This window comes from Triturus cristatus, chromosome 5_2, assembly GCF_964204655.1.
Source record: "Triturus cristatus chromosome 5_2, aTriCri1.1, whole genome shotgun sequence".
NCBI lineage: Eukaryota > Metazoa > Chordata > Amphibia > Caudata > Salamandridae > Triturus > Triturus cristatus.
In genome coordinates this window covers 51,782,432-51,798,290 of record NC_140588.1, presented here as the reverse complement: position 1 = coordinate 51,798,290, position 15,859 = coordinate 51,782,432, and positions in this window count along the sequence as shown.

Genomic DNA, 15,859 nt, shown 5'->3' with positions numbered 1-15,859 from the left:
GATTATGTTTTTACTACCTTTCAAGTATCTACCTCCATCAGCATTCTTTTTTTTCTTTTTTTTAATAAATCTTAACTTGTTCAGGTAAATACAGCATTTCTCTAGTATTATACAATTTACAGTGGTACTCACAGGTTGCATGTTATCACATCATTATCGGTTACCACCCATATCAGCCACCTCAGTGGTGCTTACACTCGAGCTCCCTATGCTACTTCGCCACCTCAAAGCCCCTTCCCCTATATCAAATGGAATAGTGCAAATCCCTCCCCTGTGTGTGTACCAATTGCCCATACCTGATCCCATTTCCTGAGACACCCTCTCATTGAATTTTTAGTTTGTTCTGTTATCATGCAGGCATCCATATCCCTATTCCAGTCCCGGAGAATTGGTAAGCTCTGCACCCCCCAGTGTCATGCTATATTTCATTTTACAATCATCGTCCCTAGAGTAGCTTATGTCTGCTCTTTCCAGTTTAAATCCATCTCCTCCCAAATCTTATGGAGATACAGCTTTGGGTGCAGCACTACATTTCCCCTGCTGATTCTGGCTACTTCCCCCATCACTTCCCTTCAGTACTGCTGGTCCAATGGGCAGTCCCACACTAAATGGTAGAAGGAACCCTCTTGTCCACAATTTGGCTGACACTGCATGGTCGTTGCCCTCCACATTTTGACTAGTTTTGTTCTGGATAGGTAAACTCTGTGTAAGATCTTAAGCTGGATTAATTTAAATCTCGCTGCAATAGCAACCTCCCTGGGGGAATCGAGGGCCGCCTGCCAATTTTCATCCTGGAGCCCACCCACATCTCTATGCCATTTGGCCCGAGTTTCAGGAGGAGGTCTTCATCAGCATTCTTAGCATAATGAATGTGTGCCTTGTGACCCATTACTAATGGCTCATATGACAGCCACATGATTCCCAGTAAGACGTGTCTTTCATGCACCTTTAGAGCACTAACTGTGCTAAATCCAACTCCTTCCAATTTGTGAATGCAATTTGGGGGTGTCCGAGACTGCCTTGCAAGGCTCCCAGTCCTTACACTGAGTGAGCATATCTACCTTTGAAACTAATGCAAACATGCTGGTTTAGACTGCCCAAGTTTCTCCAAAGAGCACATTTAAAAAAAACTTGTAAAGACTTTGGGGCCGATTCACAGAATTAATCTGAGACAAAATCCTAAACTTACTATTTTTGGTATTCACAGAAGGCATTTAGTAATAGTAAAGTTAGGATTTTGTCTTAAATTAGGATTTTGTCTTAAATTAGGATTTTGTCTTAAGACCAAAATTGAAGACAAACTTAAGTTTAACTTAAGTTTAACTTAAGACAACATCCTAATTTATGACAAAATCCTAACTTTACTACTACTAAATGCCTTCTGTGAATTCCAAAAGTAGAAAGTTTAGGATTTTGTCTCAGATTAGTTCTGTGAATTGGGCCCTTTATATTTTGCCACACAGGGTACTCCGTGACAATGTGGCATATATTCCGCCCACCGTTATGTGCAGTGTGGTGACCATGTAATTCAGCAAACAAAACATTTACCACGTTCTGACGGCAGATAAAGGCGTCAAGCAGTCCATAAGAAAGTTCATGATTTCTTCATGTATAGGTAAACATTTTCTACGGCTGCTTGCCTAGTGAAGTAGTGGCACATGGAAGGTATGTATCCATGCACAGCCATTGAAAGGTATATGGTACGGCAGCTCCACCTCAGTCAATTTCTAAATACTTCAGTTTTGTATGGTACAACATAGCGCAAGTAGGAAAACACTGGACTGGCTGAGATGGGCACAGGGGACGAAACAATAACTCTCCTGCCTCTTTCCTTCCTTAGGGAAACTCTGCAACAATTACATGGTCGAGTTCTTTTAGTTATTGCAGGAATGTGGTCAGCAAAGTGTCAATCCTGCATCATTGCCTTGCCCTCCACAGCATATGAAGTGGACGCTATTTCTGTAGCAGTAAGACTTTTAATGATGATCATCTGAAAGTCAAGGAAAGACATAGGTCTTCCTGTGGCGATCTAATGATGAACAACATACACATGTATGTTGTCATCTGGAACAGGTGGGAAACAGCTTCTTATACTAAGTAGGGGTGGGCAGAGCTCAGGGAGTTTCACTTCGCGGAATTCCGCATAGATACCTAAAAACGCTGCAGAATTCTGCAGAGTTTCACGAGAAGGCGGAGGAATGGCCTACTCCTAGGGCAATCACATTTTGCATGTGCATACCTTATCAATTGACTCACCTGCTTCATCTCTGCCCATTTTGTGTGTTTTGCAAATGCACAACTCACACGTGTGGCTCGAAGTAATGATTTGTTTTACCCGTGTGACTGTCTACTGGATTGCCTGCCGCAGTACACTGTACATGGCCCAATGTGCTGCTTGTCCCCACATTTGGCTCCACACACCTGTCCTGTCTGCAATGCATAAAGGAGGGGAAGAGGTGCCTCCCTCCTACTGCATTAAGAATCCTGTGAAACCAGTAATGGAAATGCAGAGCATCTTGAGCGGGAGCCGCCATTGTGACCTGTACATCATTACTGCTCTCACTCGATGCAGATCTCACCTCTGCGGTTTACCAGCCCTCTCGTCGCTCGGTATCTTTACTCAGACCAACTGTGACTTTCTACCACATTTCGGCTTAAAACAGTGGAGCCATAGTGCCAGCTCATGTCTCCGTCGCTCCTCAGCTCCTCTATGCCTTCATAAACAAAATGCCAGCCTTAAAGACACACCAAAAGAGATCGCCTGTGGCCCAAGCATATGTTGCCCAGCCACACTTGAGTCGCTACTAGGTGTTGTGTGTCCAAATATGTGCAGTCGTCTGTTGGGAAGAATGGCTTGCGTTTAGACTTATGCTTGGAGACCAGTTCCACTCCCAGCCGAAAGGTAACAACAGTGTAGCATGAGACTAGCAGTGCTCTATCAGCCACTGGGGTCTTGCAGGTTCTTTCTCCAGTCAGTTCCTAATGAGCTACGATGTGGGATATGGAGATAGCCACAGGGTGTAGGAGTTGTAGAAGGACAGCTTTGGTGAGCCAGAAGCCCGTCTCTGACATTTACTTTAAAACAGCCCCTGCAGCTTTTCCCTTCATTATTTGGCAATCTTTTTGGGATTAATCATGAGGGGAATGCTGCTGTGGGCCATGTAGGTGCCGATCCGCACCAGGGTGAGTGGCGAGTGATGGTAAACTCTGCTCTGCCGGCGGTTGGCAGAGTTTTGCTGAACTCTGCGCTCCAAGCAGAGTGAGGAGTAGCAAAACTCTGTGAACTCCGCCGATGGAGCGGAGCTCTCCACCCATCCTTAATACTAACTGCTAGTTTTATGACTCGCGTTGTATGGCTGAAGAACCTGGTCATTCTTATCCACTTCGCCCATGACTTGTTGTAATCAAGTATACAGGTGGGCTTTTGAAGTTCGGTCATCTGACTCCAAAAGGTGACGGGGGAAATACTCTCATCAAGAATTTTTGTGAGCACGTGCAAATCACGCCTATCAGAGAACTTGACTGTGAGCAGTTTGTTGGAATGCAACATAGTGCTTTGGACTTTTTGGAGTTTCTTACAAACAAGCTTCTGCGGCAGCAATGAACTAAACCTGTAGAGAAGTTGTCCACATAAAGATTATAACCTTTATGAAAGAGTGGCTGTACAAGCTCCCATTAAATCTTTCCTATGATTCTTATTGTGGGAGGGCATCCTACAAAGTTTAGAATAAAGTACTTTCCTGTAATACTCTATCAAGCTGCATACATAGCCAGTACAGCTCTAGCACAGCATGTACAACTTGATGCCATAGCGAGCTGTTTTGCTCAGAATGTACTGTCTGAACAGCAGCAGCCCTTTCTTCAGGAACAAGGACTCAGCAATGCCTAGATTATTTCCAGGAGTATAAATCTCTGGAAACCTGGCAAATGTTTCACGACAGACTGAATTTTGAATAACCTGTCATGGTCTGGATGGTCCTGGGGTAATGCATCAGAATTATCATTGAAATGCAGCATACGTTGCAATAGCAAAAACTGATCTATGGTCATGTACGGTACAAAGATGGGTCTTACCCAAACTGTGCAAGCAGACTAGTAGGACGGCAAGCTTGATTTGTGCACTACCCTCATTTTGAACGTAAGGCCCAAAAATGTCTTCAACTCCTCAAGTGAAGTGGGAGTCCACCGGTGTGCCATAGAATGAATGCCTGGAGTGTATCCCTGCTTCCTTAGAAATTGTTCTTCACACAAATTTGTTTGCTGCACAATTTCCTCAAAGAAGCCAATGTCCAAAAAGAGATGATGGATCAATTGGCAAAATATTTGCTGTATCAACTTTACATTCAGCATTGATAGTGAATGGTGAAAATTGAGGCAGCACTAAATTGGGGGGCTGCCATGAGAGCACTTCGTCTCTGCTTGGAGCCACATGTGCCTGCACGCAAGGTTGGGCTACTCTGCTACAGTCGCTCTGCTGCACAGATTGTGCTTGCAAAGGGACATCACAACTGGAATCATCATGTCCCTCAGAATCACTGGAAGTTGAGTCATCAGATGGAATTCCACTGACTGAAAAATCACTTCCAGATTCTGGCACCATTTTCTTCTCCCTCAGATGCTGTTTCAATATCTGATCCTGCCTCAGAGCTGTCTTCCATAACTCAAGTTAGGGCCTGGGCAGCAGTCATCCACTGAGATGCCTTCTCTGCTGAAAACCTTCCTGCTTAAACACTGCCCTAAGTAGAAGGCAGAAGTTCTACGTAGAAGGCAGAAGTTTTGTTCTAGTTGGTGTGTGTGTGCGTCTTTGAGATGTGTGCTAAAGTAAACAAACAGAAAAAGACATATCTTTTTCTGGTGAAGATGCAGGTTCTCCAAAGACACTAAAAAAAGACGAAAAAGACACAGCATTACTCCACCTCGCCACATACCCAATTCCAAAGCATACATTTATCATGGTTTATGTAAAACTTTATTTTTGGGGGATATGCTGGGCCATTGCCAGTATAAAACAAATTTCCAGAAGTCAAAACTCTACCTTTGATCCTAAGAAGCACACAGTCACATATTAGTCCCTGCAGCTTTGTATGCAGGTGTGCACCTTGTGAACATTCACAGTGCAATCACCAGTGTAACTGGAATTATGCAGAATTATGCCATTGGAGAGCACCAGAATTATGCATCATCATTGACTAAATCAGGGGTCTCCAACCGGTCGATCGCGAGCTACCGGTAGCTCGCCGAACCCCCATGAGTAGCTCGCGCCTCGCATCTCAATTTTGTAGCCTGTTATTGTCATTTATTGTTCTTAGGCCTTTTTCCATAGCCGCTGCCTGCCATCTCCAAAGCCAGCTGCTCAGATTGGCCTAACTGAGCTCAGCTGGGGCGGGGCAGGGCAAAGATGATGACGCTGTTCCTGAACTGGTTACCTCGCCACCTGCCTTTCACAGCCTGGCACCGCAGTCTTGATTGTGCAACACGTGTGCCGGAGCAAGCACCAGGCGGGTCGGATCAGAGGAGCAGGTCCCGTAAAGGCTGCTAGCATGCAGGTGGTGCAAGCAGTATTGAACTGCTACAAACCCGCACCATCTGCCTTTTTCTGTCTGGATTCAGAACATATTTCATCAGAAGCAGATTAAACGGTAAGCCCTGGCCTGGCCAGTAAACACCATAATGCACTGTTCTCTAGACTGGAGCTGCGATGTGCGCCTTCTATACTTAGCTGCTGGTATGCCACAGGCTCTTGAAAGACTGTTAATGTTTTATTTCCCGCTTTCCAGCTCTGCGTTATAAATCAGGAGAACCCTTGTGATGCCAAGTTTCAGTTTCCTTTACCTAAAGCACAAGATAGAAAGCTCTTCCAGTCTGCACTCCTAAAAAGAATGTAATTGTTCCACTCTTGAGAACAGCTGTGAATTTATGATCCAGTTTCAACTCTTTCATACGCTCTGTGGCCAGGTTACTGACAGAGCACAGGCACGGTCATCCAAATTATACATGTGTTTGTAGCTTTCTAAGCCGCGAAACTACCGATTCACTCCATGCCGCAGTCACTCTCGGGTCTTTTGTGTAAAGTGGTGTGTGTTGTTCCTTGTCCCAGTTTAGCCGGTGTCTCTGGAGATTCGCAATGGGATGATGCGGCCTAACAAAGGACCCCCTCCTGTAAAATCCCACACTCTGTTCCACGGATGTAATGACACGCCGTGCTTGACCGTGTGGGGCTCTGTCCACCACGTGTCCGAGGGGAAGCTAGCTGCAGTCGCAGGGGAGTGATTTTGCCCTCACGTGGTTCTCATTGTGGGGCGTGCGTAAGTGAAGTGAATCCTGACTTTAGTGTTACTCACACGGCGACACAGTGCATGTTTGGTTCAGTCGCATATCGGCTGAGTGACCATATCCAATATTCAGGGATAGTGATGTGTGTTTTCAATATTTAACACAGCAGCAGCTCACTAACATTACTGCACAGTCTCTGTGATGCTGTCCCATTTCTAATATGTGATATTCTGTTTCGATCAAAAGAATAATTTTTATGGAAATTGCATGAAACATTACCCACACTATGTAAATCTGCACATCCATCGGCCCACCTGCAGCCTTATATATTTATGCAATTTTTCCCACTAGCAAAATTCTGCGCAGGTCCAGCTTTCTGCACTTTGTGGCGGTTGCAAGTTTTCCCACTTCTCTCTTCTTGAGCGAAGTTTTTTCCCCGACTTGCAGGATAAGTTTCACTTCATAACCCACATAGTTTTCTCTGAAAAGTTGCATATGCGATGTTACTAAAACGAAAAAAGGGAAAAAATAATGTAGGTACATTTTCAAAGCGGTCCATATGATTGTACAAAGGTCGCAAAAGAAAAGCTTTGTTAGCTCATAATTGTAAGGTGCTCCCTGAACTCAGGTGCATAGCCTTGATAAAATACTGCAGGGGGACAGGAGGTGTATGGATGGTAATTGTGAGTGCATCTTTTCTGCTGTGCTTTAAAGTGCTACTAGCAACATCTCATTGAGGTGTGCAGTGTTGTACGGAGTCCCTGATTGGTGCATGGTGTGCAGATCCATTCATAGCCTGATGGACAGTAGTTCACGAGTTAGTTCAAGTAACAGTGCTGACCCCTGGTCTATAATCAGCATCTCATTCAGGATGTGTAAAGGGAAGGGTATGGGATGCAAGCTACAGAGCTTAAGAGGGTTCTTCAAGCACCTGTTAGGAACAATTCCTGTTGTTGTAACCCAGCGAGGGCTCTACTAGGGGTAACAAAGCATAGCAGCTGCCACCCAGGTGCAGCCTCGTTTTACCCATATCATGCCAAATTAATCTGCCTCTTTCTTGCTGGCGCCCACCAGTGACCATTAACCCAGATCACTGCCTACAAACCCCTCTGTACCTCCTCAAGGTTAAAGGTCGCTGCCCTCCTGGCACTTTTTCACCAGAAGACACTCTCTCCATCTTAAGGCTGGCTTAAGGCCTGCTGTATCACCGTGCACCTTCAAACATGTCCTCACGCCACACATTCTTCAGAATGACTTGTCCCATCTTCCCTCTCCCCACGATTCTCACCTGATCACCAAAGGGACTGGGGCTGGGCAATATCAATGCGCCTTATGAGGAGAAAATCAACTTTCCAAACCATGTTAATTACGGGGAACATTGACTTCGTGGAGGTGATGGTATTTATTTAATTTATATTTGTGGTTTTATATTGTTCTGATGAGGACCAACAAACCATAAAAATGCAATGCAAAGTATATTAAAATTTAAAACTTTACAAAAAAAAGAGTATGTGGTGAAGGGGAAATAATTGAGGTTCTTCTTACTAAAATCAGTCTCTTTTTTTTAAAACTAATGACCACATCTAAGTTAGACTTTAATAAATCACATTTGGTAAGGAATATATGTTGAGGTTTAACTTTTGCAGTTTGTGAACAAATTGATCGATGATCACAAAAGGCGGTCATAGGCTTGTATCCCGCAGTAGTTCGTTATACTTTCCAGGAATGCTTCCAAGCAAGACAAGCTTTTGCTTCAGGTAGCACAACCTGCGGCTGTCTGTCACTTCAAAAGAGGGAGTGCGGCCCCTTTTGTTCTAACGACAGTAAGGGCTCCAAAGAAAGGCTTAAAATCAGTTAAACTGGGCGTGGGGCGTCTCTCAAAAAAATGCGCGAGTTGCTTGGCCTTTTAGTAGCTCACGACGATTTTCACTGATCAGAAGTAGCTCTCACTACAGAAAAGGTTGGAGACCCCTGGACTAAATTATGTGGCAGTTAAAGTCAAATTATGCGGTATCACGCGGCACATTTTTGTTGATAGTATTATTTCATTATTTTATGATTTGCAAACATAGTAATACAGTTTGGGCAAACATTTCATCTCATTAGTACCAGTTTAGCATCCAAATTTAGAAATAAGCAACTGAAAGATGACCAATCAACCTTTGTGCTGTGCTTTCCACTGCTTGCAAATATGTGTTGCCACATTTTTAGTCAAGAAATAAATGTTTACTTTCTGCCATCTGCAGGTTATGCAGTAGATGTTAGATTATAGTGCATAGGCAGTATATTTTTGGTGTGCTTTCCCCCTGGGGGCGAAATCTACTCCTCAGGAGAAAACACAAATTTGAAAAAGAAAATATATGGCCAAAGGGGGTCGACCCATAAACTGAATGTCGACCCCCTACATACTTTTCTTACCTTTTTTTGGGACATGCGTTGTTCTTCTGAGGGCTGCAATTGGCTCCAAAACACACATTTCCCCCAAACAATTGGGGCCACAAGAGAGCCAGTCGGTATGCCAGGAGGACCGCTCCGACAATTTCATCTTCATCAAAAGACCTTTTTTTCCCAGAAAATGTCCAGAGGGCACAATTTCTGTCCTCATGGTAACATACCGACCACCCCCCCCCCCCCACCTTCCCCAAACACATGCCCCTGGAGACCTAGTGGGTTTCTTGGCTTTGGAGAGTGGCACGACCACGAACCATAAACCACAGTGTTCAAACTCACTCACCTGAAAGGTGAGGTACTGCAGAAGCATAGAGAGAGTCCAACCCTTTCCTGAGTGCTTCGCCCTCCACGCTGACTAGGAAAACAACAGTGGGCAGAGAAGAACTGAGGGAAAAGAGGTAAACAGGGAAACAAGGAAAGGATTCAGGTATACAGACTGTGGATAACTGATGTGGGGTGCCTGAGACTCTTAATCGCGAATCCCAAGGCAGGACGTCAGTGAGGATGTCTTTAAGAATCGTCCCTTAGAACGACCCTTTTTAATGTGTATGTGGCACCCTTGGCCCCTCTGATCAGATCACATGGTTTTAGTCTTACGTCATATGCAGATAACACACAAATTGTGGTGTCACTACTACCAGGACAAGAAGTAGGCATGAGCAAGAAATTCCATGACTGTATGGGAGCAGTCAAATCTTGGATGTCACAAAATTGCCTAAAATTAAACTCAATTAAATATAACGGGGAACCCAATATACCCTTGAGGGCTTGGGCAAAATAAAATGAGTGGGTAAAGGGTATCTTCAAGGGATTTATTTATAATATTCAATTGTATTGTTTTTAGTATATATTCAGGTGCAAGAGTTATTTATAAACTTGCTAATAAATTTCTTTACAAAAACTCTCTGTGGCTCTGTAGCTCTATTATTGAAAAATAGTGCATACATTTAAGTAGGTTTGTCACCTTCCTGATATATATTCATCATACTTTATTTAAAAGGACACACGCCTCCGAAAAAACGATATTCAAGTTATGGCACTTCACGGGTGGTGTTTCTCAATTTACTGTCCACAGAGAGTTTTCAATCATAGAGATTTAATCTATAAGAGACATAAATTACGTATAAAATGCATTAGTGTCTACTTAGTGCATTTTTATTCAAAAGATAAAATTCTTTTTTATATACACCCGTTTTTCTGTTTCTCTGTATATACTTTTTGTTGTGATTGTGTCACTGGTTGTTATTCTATGCAAGGAACAAAAAACTTCACTTCTCAAAAAGGTTTTTGTAAAGACATTTAATAGCAAGTTTATAAATAACTCTTGTACCTGAATATATACTAAAAACAATACAATTGAATATTATAAATAAATCCCTTGAAGGTACCCTTTACCCGCTCAAAATTAAACTCAGGTAAACCGAGGTCCTCATGTTCGGAAACCAGGCTATTTTCTGGACCCCAGACTGGTGGCCATCAGATATGGGCATCCTCCCTAAACCTACGAAGAAGGCAAAAAATCTGGGTATAATGGTGGATGACAGACTGAACTTTGAGGACCAGATAAACGCCACGACCTCGGCCACCTTCCATTCCCTTAAACTGCTAAAAAAAGTCAAACCTTTCCTGTCAGAAGAGAGTTTACGAACAGTTGTCTCATCCATTATCTTATACCGGCTGGACTACTGAAATGGGATCCATTTAAACATCCTAGAGCGGCATCTAAACAGATTGCAGATCCTGCAAAATGCAGCAGCAAGGCTGGTGACAGGCACCCCCAAATTCGTATCGGTAGCCAAAGAAATTAAAACACTACACTGGCTGCCTATTCGGAAAAGCGTGCAATTTAAGTCACTTCGTATCATCTTTAAGGCACTACATGGTCAGGGCCCTGATTCTCTGACTCACCAGTTTCAATGGTACACTCCCAAAAGAACCTTACGTTCACTAGGAGCAAAATTTGTGAGCGTACCACCCATGAAGAAAGCCTTGTGGGGGGGAGAAGTTTCATTACAGGTGCGGCCAAAGCGTGGAATGCCCTCCCCTGGAGTTTGAGCAACTCCACTAACCTTCTCGCTTTGAGGAAACAACTCAAAACCTGGCTTTTTAACTTATAATTCCCTCTAGCTAAATTATTTTTTTCCGTACCACCCTGGACACAGTAGAGTTGAGCAACTAGTGCCAGGACACCTCCGGGTAACCGTGCGCTCTACAAATATAGTTAATATAACATAAAAAGAGAGGTAAAGAAAAGTATGTTCAGTACGTGATATACGTGATGTCAGTAAACACCTCTGTTGGGCCCTGGAGACAGGGGGGTCACCCATATAAGTATCAATGCTTATTCTGATGCGTCGCAAAGATAGACACGGACACATGGGCCACTGGTATGGACCGGAAGTCCCGAGCGACTCCGGTCCCTTTATTTAAAGCCTTCTGGCCACGACTGGCCAGAAGGTGATACAATGTTGACATGAGGTTCCGGGTTGGGGTCTCTACTCAATCTGCGCGGCCAACCACTAGACCGCTACATCCCATCCCAAATCAGTCTGAATAAACAAAATGAAATTAACACACGTAGTCAGCGAGTCTTTGATTGGGCTTCGGATGGGGCCTTAGATTGTACCGATGTCGTTGGTTGTCATCTCTTGGGTTTGCCGGCTCTTCTACGGGTGATCTTTCCTCTGGTCTAAGATCCCTGGGACTCTCCTGACCCGCTCCGTTCATACTCGGGTTACTTGTCGCGCTAGGGCTTCTGCCTAGCTGACCATGGTCTCTGCAGGGGACTTCCTCGACCATTGGCCTCTCTACTCTTGAGTCAGGCACCCTCTTGAACCCCGATATGTTTCGAGTGATGACTTCCCCATCTCTTTCGGCTGTTACTGCCGTGCCCTTCACGCCCTTGACTAACCACAGTCTTGGTTCATAAGGTGTGAGGAACTTCCCTCTGCTACGACGATTCCTTACTAGAACTACGCAGCCTGGTGTCATCGGCCGAACTTGTGATCATCTCCTCCTGCTCACCCTTTCATTATTAGCTATTCTCCTTGCCTGCGTGCCCCTGGGATCGTACGGTTCAGGCTCCCAGTTATCTGCTACGGGAATGTTGTCCTGCCGTTGCCCAGCTAGCATCAGTGACCATGGAGACCTTTGAGTGGTGCAGTGTGGAGTGCTCCGGTATTCCCGCAGGAACCTTTGAAGAGCGACTTCCGGGTCGGACTGTTCAGCCCCAGATATCCGTAACACTTTGTTCAGTGTCCGCATGAACCTTTCGGCCTCCCCATTTGCTTGCGGCTACTGCGGCGTGATGCGGTGATGTTTGATGCCTAAGCGCGCCAGAAAATCCCTGAACTTGTGCCCTTGGAATGGGGGTCCATTGTCTGTTTTGACCACATGCGGTAGTCCAAAAAGTGCGAACGTCTTGTCCAGCATTGGTAGTGGGTGGTTGAACGCAGTTGACGGTAGTACTTCCACCACTGGATATTTTGTGTACCCATCTATCAGAACAGCTGTCACTCGCCCATCGGGGAAGCTCCTGAAGTCGAGACTGATCCATGACCAGGGTGATGGAGCCAGTTCCTCTGTGATCACCGGGGCTGGAGCTTCCGAGCATCGTGTCAGCTGACAAGCCCGGTACCTGCGCACAAACTCTTCTATGGTTTCTTCTAGATTTGGGAACCAGATCTTCTCCCTCAACCTGGCTTTCATCCGTCTGGTGCCTTTATGACCCTTGTGGGCTAGGGCAATTACTTGGTCCTGGAGGGTTAGGAGCATGACAATGCGTAAGCCTCTTAACACCACCCCGTTCGCTGCGGCGCTCAGCTCTTCATGGACTCGCCACACCTTCCCAAGGCGAGCTCGGTCCGTTTCGGTCCATCCACTGGCGTCCTGGAGAAACCCAGCCCACTAACCTTTTTGTATCGCTTCCAGCACCTTCTTCAGAACCTTGTCGGACTGGGTGTGCGTTTCAATCTCTGACAGAGTTAGGGCTTTTGGGCACGCCCACTGGGTGACCATGCTGACAAATTCCTCCGTTAGTTGCTCTTGGTCGTGGGTTTCTTCAGGGGCAACGGCTGGGCGGCGTGACAAGAAATCCGCTGGATTTTTGGCACCAGGCCTGTATACCAGATCAAATTGGTAATGCTGGAGTTGGATCGCCCACCGTTCGATCCGCGGCGGTGGGTGGGATGCAGTTCCTCTGAATAGCGGGACAAGGGGCTGGTGATCCGCTACCACGCGGAGCGGATGTCCGCTCAGATATAGGTGAAAATGGTTGCAGGCCCACTTGATGGCAAGTGCTTCCTGTTCAATTTGGGAGTATCTTGTCTCCGTTGCCGTCTAAGATTTACTGGCGAACGCTAGTGGGACCCATGTCCCTGGATTTGTTTCCTGGGACAGCAGCGCTCCAAGGCCTACGGAGCTGGCGTCCACTATTAGTTCAGTCGGTCGCTTGGTGTCGAAGTATGCTATAGTCGTCTTTTCTAGTAATGTGGATTTTACCTTGCTGAAGGCTTCTTGTTCTTCCGGGCCCCACTTCCACACGCTGTCTTTCTTCGTCAGGTTTCGCAATGGCTCAGCGACCGTTGCGAGGTTGGGTAAAAATCTTCCACAGTATGTTGCCATACCTAGAAAACTTCGAACTTCTGACACCGTTGTGGGGGCTGGAGCCAGTTGAATCGCTTGCGACTTCCGGGGGTCCACTTTAACACCATCTTGGCTGAACACGTATCCAAAGAATTCGATGGTCTTTTTGAAAAACTGGCACTTCTCTTTGTGTAGAGTCACCCCGTGTTCCTCGAGGTGATGGAGCGTGGCTCTGAGCCGCCGGTGATGGTCTTCCAAAGTTGCTGAATGAATTAGGATGTCATCACTGACATTTAATACCCCTTGAAGCCCTGACAGGACTTCCTGGACTGCGTTTTGGAAGATCTCGGCAGCCGAGGATATTCCGAAATGTAGTCTTTTGTATCGTCTGAGCCCCAGGTGTGTCGAGAAAGTAGTTATGTACCTGCTTTCCTCAGTCAACCTCAACTGGTGGTATCCTGCGTTGAGGTCTAGTTTAGAAAACCACCGGGACCCATTGAGATCCGCAAGGATGTCATCTACGGTTGGTGTCAAATGCCTCTCCCGTCGTATTGCCTGGTTAGGCATGCGCATGTCTATACAGAGCCTGATCTGTCCAGGCTGTTTCGGCTTCTCATCGATTACCATAGGTGACACCCAGGGGTGGGTCCGGTAACTTTCTCTATCACCCCTTGTTGTTCAAGTGTGATTAACTCTTGCTCCACCAATGGCCGTAGATTGAATGGGATGCGTCTGTGCCGTAGGGCCACGGGTTTCACTGACGTGTCGATGTGCAGTTGCACCGGAGGTCGTTTCATGCTCCCTAGTCCTTTGAACAACTGTGGAAACAGTTCCAGGATGTCTTCTGTCTGAAGTACTCTTACCGCATTTGCGAACATCACCAGGCTTAGGTCTTCCGCGGTGTGACTCCCCACGAGGATATCTGCTTCTTTGTCGACCACGTGGAACGTAGTTGTTCATTCATGACTTTCTGACTTCACTTGCACTGTCATTTTCCCTTTTAGCGGCAGGGGAGTCTGACTTCCATACGTTAGAATTTTTACCTTGGACGGTGTGAGTTGGGGTCTTGGGTTTAGTCTCTTATAATGATGGCTCCCCATCACATTGACCGAGGCTCCGGTGTCAATTAGGGCCGTGACCGGGGATCCTGCGATCTCGATTGCACACGTCGGTTGAGGACGTCGCCTCTGCTGCCACGCCCTGGGGTGTATGCTGCATCCACCCATTCTGTCTTGTTGGCCACTGCTGAACTTGCTGTAGGCATGAGCGCCGCTTCCATCGCTGTGGACCGGACCTCGAACAGGTCATGTGACCGTGCTAGGACAAGCATGTCTTCCAGCGAGATCCTGGGTTGTCGGAGGATGAGCGTCTTCAATGTTTTGTTTCGGCACCCTTGGATAAGCTGCGTGCTCACTTCCTTGACTGGATCATCCTCCATGCACGTGCTGGCTAACTCTCTCAAGCGTGCGTGGAACGCATCCATTGACTCTCCTCTTTGACGGGCCTGCCGCAATTTAAAAACGTTCATAATCGGGGTTTAGTTGCGGGTCAAAGTGGGCATTGAGTGCCCTCACTGCTGCGTCGTAATCTGTGGGGGCTCCTGTGTTCAGTAGGTGCTTGAAGAGCTTGTATATCTCATCCCCTGCGAAGTGTAGCAGCAACGACCTCTTGACATCGCCATCCGTTTCTCTGGTGGCAGTGAAATAATGTCTAGCCGGCCAACCCACACGTTCCACCTTGGGGATGCCGTGGCGGGATCAATTAGTTCGCTGAACGGTGGTAGCGCGCTCACTTGAGAATGCACCAGCGTTGCTGGAGCTGCCACTGCTGCTTGCAGTGGGGCCGCTGCTGCCCCTACTTGGTCTGTCATGGCTATGCTTCGTGGCCCCCTTTTCTGTTTTGACTGTGCCTATTACTGCCTGTGGTTTGTTGTTACGTATTCCCTTTTCTGTCCCCCTTTTCTCTTTTTTTTTTTATTTGTCCACAGTTCCCTGGTCTTCCTGCAGCACCTCACACTGCCCACCTTGTTCTTTTGGTCTGTTGGGTGCTGTTCGTGCTTGGTGCTCACTGGTGTCCTCCCCTGTGGGCTGTGGTTGACATTCCTGTGGCCCTTCTGCCAATGCTTATTGGTGTGGCAGTGCTTCCTTTTACCAGTGCTTGTTGGCACTCCGGGGACTCTCTTTCCATTTGCCAATGCCTGTTGGCCTTTGGAAGTTTGTGTTGCTGGCGTCTCCTTTGCCGGTGCACGGCAGACAATCACCGCTGGAGGCCTTGTTTTTCGAGCGCTGTTGCTGACTCAGACGTGCCTTCCACTCCGGGCAGGCGAAGGACTCTAACGCGCATGCGCGCCCTCCGCGAGGAGCGCTGGCCTCAGCGCGCTCCCAGACTCAGTGCGGGGCCTTGGGGAAGCGCGAGCTGGAGCGTCACCGACTGGTGCGGAGCGATGGTGCAGGGAGCAATGGCAGAGCTCACCAGAAACCGCCCGCGGGCGACACCTCGCATGACGATCCGCCGGCAGTGCGGACCCCACGTGGCAGGAATCACCGGGCGG